The sequence below is a fragment of the Oncorhynchus gorbuscha genome, unplaced genomic scaffold, assembly GCF_021184085.1.
Source record: "Oncorhynchus gorbuscha isolate QuinsamMale2020 ecotype Even-year unplaced genomic scaffold, OgorEven_v1.0 Un_scaffold_437, whole genome shotgun sequence".
NCBI classification, from domain to species: Eukaryota; Metazoa; Chordata; class Actinopteri; order Salmoniformes; family Salmonidae; genus Oncorhynchus; species Oncorhynchus gorbuscha.
Genome location: NW_025745283.1, coordinates 340,650 through 348,716, shown reverse-complemented (window position 1 = coordinate 348,716; position 8,067 = coordinate 340,650).

Here is an 8,067-nt window from a genome sequence, read left to right as displayed (position 1 = left end):
GGATCCCCATTAGTTCCTGCAGCAGCTACTCTTCCTGGGGTTTATTATGGATCCCCATTAGTTCCTGTCAAGGCAGCAGCTACTCTTCCTGGGGTTTATTATGGATCCCCATTAGTTCCTGTCAAGGCAGCAGCTACTCTTCCTGGGGTTTATTATGGATCCCCATTAGTTCCTGTCAAGGCAGCAGCTACTCTTCCTGGGGTTTATTATGGATCCCCATTAGTTCCTGTCAAGGCAGCAGCTACTCTTCCTGGGGTTTATGATGGATCCCCATTAGTTCCTGTCAAGGCAGCAGCTACTCTTCCTGGGGTTTATTATGGATCCCCATTAGTTCCTGTCAAGGCAGCAGCTACTCTTCCTGGGGTTTATTATGGATCCCCATTAGTTCCTGTCAAGGCAGCAGCTACTCTTCCTGGGGTTTATGATGGATCCCCATTAGTTCCTGCCAAGACAGCAGCTACTCTTCCTGGGGTTTATGATGGATCCCCATTAGTTCCTGTCAAGGCAGCAGCTACTCTTCCTGGGGTTTATTATGGATCCCCATTAGTTCCTGCCAAGGCAGCAGCTACTCTTCCTGGGGTTTATTATGGATCCCCATTAGTTCCTGTCAAGGCAGCAGCTACTCTTCCTGGGGTTTATTATGGATCCCCATTAGTTCCTGCCAAGGCAGCAGCTACTCTTCCTGGGGTTTATTATGGATCCCCGTTAGTTCCTGTCAAGGCAGCAGCTACTCTTCCTGGGGTTTATTATGGATCCCCATTAGTTCCTGCAGCAGCTACTCTTCCTGGGGTTTATTATGGATCCCCATTAGTTCCTGTCAAGGCAGCAGCTACTCTTCCTGGGGTTTATTATGGATCCCCATTAGTTCCTGCCAAGGCAGCAGCTACTCTTCCTGGGGTTTATTATGGAGCCCCATTAGTTCCTGCCAAGGCAGCAGCTACTCTTCCTGGGGTTTATTATGGATCCCCATTAGTTCCTGCCAAGGCAGCAACTCCTCTTCCTGGGGTTTATTGTGGATCCCCATTAGTTCCTGCCAAGGCAGCAGCTACTCTTCCTGGGGTTTATTATGGATCCCCATTAGTTCCTGCCAAGGCAGCAGCTACTCTTCCTGGGGTTTATTATGGATCCCCATTAGTTCCTGCCAAGGCAGCAGCTTACTCTTCCTGGGGTTTATTATGAGAATAACCTGACTCTGATTGAGAACCGCCTCAGGCAGCCAACCTATGCTACACCCCTACTCAGCCGCAATCCCAATACCTACAAAACCCCCAATACGAAACACAACATTAAACCCATGTCACACCCTGGCCTGACCAAATATATAACGAAAACACAAAACACTATGACCAAGGCGTGACAGTTGTTTAACTAAAATGCAATAGCTAGTTGTTTAACTAAATCTAGTTGCTAGTTGTTTAACTAAATGTGTTGTTAGTTGTTTAACTAAAATGCAGTAGCTAGTTGTTTAACTAAATCTAGTTGCTAGTTGTTTAACTAAATGTGTTGTTAGTTGTTTAACTAAAATGCAGTAGCTAGATGTTTAACTCAATGTGTTGCTAGTTTTTTAACTAAATCTAATTGCGAGTTGTTCAGCTAAATCATGTTGCTATTTGTTTAAATAAATATATTGCTATTTTTTAACAAATTGTAGTTACTAGTTGTTTAACTAAAGATAGCTAATTGTTTAATATTTTGAAGATGCTAGTTGTTTAACTAAATGTAGTTGCTAGTTGTTTAACTCAATGGAGTTGCTAGGTGTTTAACTAAATGTAGTTGCTAGGTGTTTAACTAAATGTAGTTGCTAGTTGTTTAACTCAATGTAGTTGCTAGGTGTTTAACTAAATGTAGTTGCTAGGTGTTTAACTAAATGCAGTTGCTAGGTGTTTAACTACATGTAGTTGCATGCAGTTGCTAGTTGCAATTTAGCTTTTAGCCAATAGATGGGAGCAGTGTATGTGCAAAGTTTTAGTCTCAACCAACAAAACATTGCCTTTCTGTTCAAAATGTTGTATCAAGACTCCCCAAGACTGCCCAAAAGTGCCTAATTTGTTTATTAATAACTTTTCATGTTCAAAACTGTGCACATTCCTCAAACAATAGAATGGTATTCTTTCACTGTAATAGCTACTGTAAATTGGACAGTCCATTTAGATTAACAACAATTTAAGCTTTCTGCCAATATCAAATGTGTCTATGTCCTGGGAAATGTTCTTGTTACTTACAACCTCATGCTAATCGCATTAGCCTACGTTAGCTCAACCGTCCCGTGGAAGGGACACCGATCCTGAAGAAGTTTTAATTAACTAAATATGTTGCTAGTTGTTTAACTAAATGTATTTGCTAGTTGTTTAACTAAATGTAGTTGCTAGTTGTTCAGCTAAATGTGTTGCTAGATTTTGAACAACATTTGTTGCTAGTTGTTGAAATAAATGTGTTGCCTGTATATGATTCATTACACATGTATTCTATACAGTAGGAGGAGTACAGGAATGTCACAAGGCTCTGAAGATGACTATACAGTCCCAGAGTAATAATGTCATTATAGAGGCATGTCACAGGGCTCTGAAGATGGCTACAGCCCCAGATAATGCTGACATCATAGAGGCATGCCACAGGGCTCTGAAGAGGACTACAGCCCCAGAGTAATAATGTCATTATAGAGGCATGTCACAGGGCTCTGAAGAGGACTACAGCCCCAGAGTAATAATGTCATTATAGAGGCATGTCACAGGGCTCTGAAGATGACTACAGCCCCAGATAATGGTGTTAATGTGTGTGTGTGTGTGTGTGTGTGTGTGTGTGTGTGTGTGTGTGTGTGTGTGTGTGTGTGTGTGTGTGTGTGTGTGTGTGTGTGTGTGTGTGTGTGTGTGTGTGTGTGTGTGTGTGTGTGTGTGTGTGTGTGTGTGTGTGTGTGTGTGTGTGTGTGTGTATTTTGTGTGTGTATTTTGTGTGTGTATTTGTTTTATTTGATTTATTAACTAGGCATGTCAGTCTTATTTACAGTGGATCCCGATCACGACCGGATGTGATACAACCTTTGATGTCTTTGTGTGTTTTGTGCTTTCAATGATCAGATGATTTCAAAACACTTCCTCTATTTACAGCTTTCCTGTTGCTTTCCTGTAACACTCTATTTGTGTTGAAATGAATACAAATCTGTTGATATAATGTGTGTTCCGTATGTGGGAAGCTGAGTTTAATCAGCGATGGAGATGGCAACACGTTTGAAAGAAGAAGAACAAATCGGAAAACTTTCCAACTTAAGGACAATGTTGAGTACCATATGTGAAGTCCTCTAAGCTCATTTGGCAAAGCCCCCTGCCCTCAACCCCCAGCCCTCAACCCTCAGACCTCAACCCTCAGACCTCAAACCTCAGCCCTCAACCCTCAGACCTCAACCCTCAGCCCCTACCCTCAACCCTCAGCCCTCAACCCTCAGCCCTCAACCCTCAGCCCCCAGACCTCAGCCCTCAGCCCTCAACCCTACGCCCTCAACCCCCAGCCCTCAACCCTCAGACCTCAACCCTCAGCCCTCAACCCTCAGCCCTCAACCCTCAGCCCTCAACCCCCAGCCCTCAACCCCCAGCCCCTCAGCCCTCAGCCCTCAGCCCCCAGCCCCCAGCCCTCAACCCTCAGGCCTCAACCCCCAGCCCTCAGGCCTCAACCCCCAGCCCTCAGCCCTTAGCCCTCAGCCCTCAGCTCTCAGCCCTCAGTCCTCAGCCCCCAGCCCTCAACCCCCAGCCCTCAACCCTCAGTCCTCAGCCCCCAGCCCTCAGCCCCCAGCCCTCAACCCCCAGCCCTCAACCCCCAGCCCTCAGCCCTCAGCCCCCAGCCCTCAGCCCCCAGCCCTCAACCCCCAGCCCCCAGCCCTCAGCCCCCAGCCCTCAACCCCCAGCCCTCAGCCCTCAGCCCTCAGTCCCCAGCCCTCAGCCCTCAGCCCAACCCTGGCTTGGCTTCCATTAAAGACTTGCGGTATGCATTTTGGACTGAACAGTAAAAAGACAAAGAACAAAAGAGGAGATTGTCTCATGGAAAATGTGTTCCAGTAGGCGTGACCATGACACATGTATGGATCCTGTTGGATATCCTGAACTCATGATGATGATGTACATCCCAGATGAATGATATGTGCTGTACATAGATACTGTAACGGCGTTCGTCTGTTGAAAGAAGAGAGTCGGACCGAAATGCAGTGTGTTGGTTACTCATGACTTTAATGAATGAAAATGCGGTACATGAAACAACTGAAAGACGAAAACAACAAACGGAACGAAAACCTAATTACAGCCTATCTGGTGAAACTACACAAAGACAGGAACAATCACCCACGAAATACAAAGCGAAACTATGGCTCCCTAAATACAGTTCCCAATCAGAGACAACGATAAGCACCTGACTCTGATTGAGAATCGCCTCAGGCAACCAAGCCTAACAACACCCCTAATCAGCCGCGATCCCAAATAATACAAACCCCAATACGAAAACAACATATAAACCCATGTCACACCCTGGCCTACCCAAACATATAACAAAAACACAAAATACAATGACCAAGGCGTGACAGAACCCCCCCCCCCCCCTAAGGTGCGGACTCCCGGACGCACCTCAAAAGCATATGGAGGGTCCGGGTGGGCGTCTGTCCATGGTGGCGGTTCCGGCTCGGGACGTGGACCCCACTCCATTAATGTCCTTGTTCCTCCCCTTCGCGTCCTGGGATAATCCACCCTCTCCGCCGACCATGGCCTAATAGTCCTCACCCAGATCCCCACAAAACTGAGGAGCAACTCGGGACAGAGGGGCAGCTCGGGACACAGGGGCAGCTCGGGACAGAGGGGCAGCTCGGGACAGAGGGGCAGCTCGGGACAGAGGGGCAGCTCGGGACAGAAGCAGCCCGGGACTGAGGGGAAGCCCAGTACTGAGAGGAAACCCAGTACTGAGAGGAAGCCCAGTACTGAGAGGAAGCCCAGTACTGAGATGAAGCTCAGGCAGGTAGTAGGCTCCGGTAAATCCTGGCTGGCTGGCGGAACTGGAAGATTCAGGTTGACAAGCAGATCTGGAAGATTCTGGTTGTCTGGCACATCTGGAAGAGACTGGTTGTCTGGCAGATCTGGAAGAGACTGGTTGTCTGGCAGATCTGGAAGAGACTGGTTGTCTGGCAGATCTGGAAGAGACTGGTTGTCTGGCAGATCTGGAAGAGACTGGTTGTCTGGCAGATCTGGAAGAGACTGGTTGTCTGGCAGATCTGGAAGAGACTGGTTGTCTGGCAGATCTGGAAGAGACTGGTTGTCTGGCAGATCTGGAAGAGACTGGTTGTCTGGCGGCGCTGGGCTGACTGGGAGCACTGGCGGCGCTGGGCAGACTGGCGGCGCTGGGCAGACTGGGAGCACTGGCGGCGCTGGGCAGACTGGCGGCGCTGGGCAGACTGGGAGCACTGGCGGCGCTGAGCAGACTGGGAGCACTGGCGGCGCTGGGCAGACTGGGAGCACTGGCGGCGCTGGGCAGACTGGGAGCACTGGCGGCTCTGGGCAGGCGGGAGACTCCGACAGCGCAGGAGAGGAGAAAAGCGCTGGCTGCGCTGAACAGGCGAGGCGCACTGGAGGCCTGGTGCGTGGTGCTGGAACTGGTGGTACTGGATCGAGGACACGCACAGGAAGCCTGGTGCGGGGAGCTGCTACCGGAGGACTGGTGTGTGGAGGTGGCTCTGGATAGACCGGACCGTGCAGGTGCACTGGAGCTCTTGAGCACCGAGCCTGCCCAAGCTTACCTGGCTCGATGCCTACTCTAGCCCGGCCAATAGGAAGGGCTGGTATGTGCCGCACCTGGCTATGCACCCGCACTGGAAACACCGTGCGCTCCATAGCATAACACGGTGCCTGCCCGGGCTCTCTAGCCCAACGGTGAGCACAGGGAGTTTGAGCAGGTCTCCTACCTGGCATAACCATACTCCCTTCTAGCCCCCCCCAATAATTTTTTTGGGCTGCTTTTCAGGTTTCCTTGCCAACCGTGTTCCCTCGTATCGTCGGCTCCTATCTCCGGCTGCCTCTGGTCTCCTTAGTGCCTCCACCTGTTCCCATGGGAGGCGATCTCTTCCGGCCAATATCTCCTCCCAAGTGTAACAACCTTTACCATCCAACACGTCTTCCCATGTCCATTCCCTGAATAATTCATCCTCCTTTTACTGCTCCAGGTGTCGCTGCCTGTTTATACCAGCGCCTCTCCGTTTTAACCGGCGTGTCTTTTTCTTTGACTGATTCGCCTATAGCCCTCTTCACACTGCTGAAGCGAATCCCAGGCGGGCTCCTGCACTCTCTCTGGGTCGACCGCCCACCTGTCGATTTCTTCCCACGTCGTATACTCCATGCCTCTGCTGTCCATAACGTCCTCCTTTCGCTCCTGCCAGTTTACACACTGCTCGGTCCGTGAGTGGTGGGTGATTCTGTAACGGCGTTCATCTGTTGAAGGAAGAGAGTCGGACCGAAATGCAGCGTGTTGGTTACTCATGACTTTAATGAATGAAAATGCGGTACATGAAATAACTGAAAGACGAAAACAACAAACGGAACGAAAACCTAATTACAGCCTATCTGGTGAAACTACACAAAGACAGAAACAATCACCCACGAAATACAAAGCGAAACTATGGCTCCCTAAATACGGTTCCCAATCAGAGACAACGATAAGCACCTGACTCTGATTGAGAATCGCCTCAGGCAGCCAAGCCTGACAACACCCCTAATCAGCCGCGATCCCAAATAATACAAACCCCAATACGAAAACAACATATAAACCCATGTCACACCCTGGCCTACCCAAACATATAACAAAAACACAAAATACTATGACCAAGGCGTGACAGATACACTGTGCACTATAATCTTCATCCAGATATGCAATAGGTATTTATGTCAGACGTTGACATCAGTTTATGAAAATGGTTATGTGCTACTTATCAATGTGGTATGCCTGGGTTATGAATGTGGTATCATGTGGACCTAGGTACCCATCAAGTCTGGGCCTAGGTACCCATCAAGTGTGGACCTACGTACCCATCAAGTATGGGCCTTGGTACCCATCAAGTGTGGGCCTACATACCCATCAAGTGTGGACCTAGCTACCCATCAAGTCTGGGCCTAGGTACCCATCAAGTGTGGGCATAGGTACCCATCAAGTGTGGGCATAGGTACCCATCAAGTGTGGGCATAGGTACCCATTAAGTGTGGGCATAGGTACCCATCAAGTGTGGGCATAGGTACCCATCAAGTGTGGGCATAGGTACCCATCAATTGTGGGCATAGGTACCCATTAAGTGTGGGCATAGGTACCCATCAAGTGTGGGCATGGGTACCCATCAAGTGTGGGCCTAGGTACCCATCAAGTGTGGACCTAGGTACCCATCAAGTGTGGGCCTAGGTACCCATCAAGTGTGGACCTAGGTACCCATCAAGTGTGGACCTAGGTACACATCAAGTATAGATACCAAGTTTGGGTTCCTGTTTAGGGAGTGCAGCCATACAGCTGTAATAACTGAGATTCCTTCCTGTTTAAGGAGTGGTGCCATACAGCTGTAATAACTATGATTCCTTCCTGTTTAAGGAGTGGAGCCATACAGCTGTAATAACTGAAATTCCTTCCTGTTTAAGGAGTGGTGCCATACAGCTGTAATAACTGAGATTCCTTCCTGTTTAAGGAGTGCAGCCATACAGCTGTAATAACTGAAATTCCTTCCTGTTTAAGGAGTGGTGCCATACAGCTGTAATAACTGAAATTCCTTCCTGTTTAAGGAGTGGTGCCATACAGCTGTAATAACTATGATTCCTTCCTGTTTAAGGAGTGGAGCCATACAGCTGTAATAACTGTGATTCCTTCCTGTTTAAGGAGTGCAGCCATACAGTTGTAATAACTGAGATTCCTTCCTGTTTAAGGAGTGCAGCCATACAGCTGTAATAACTGAGATTCCTTCCTGTTTAAGGAGTGGAGCCATACAGCTGTAATAACTGAGATTCCTTCCTGTTTAAGGAGTGTAGCCATACAGCTGTAATAACTGAGATTCCTTCCTGTTTAAGGAGT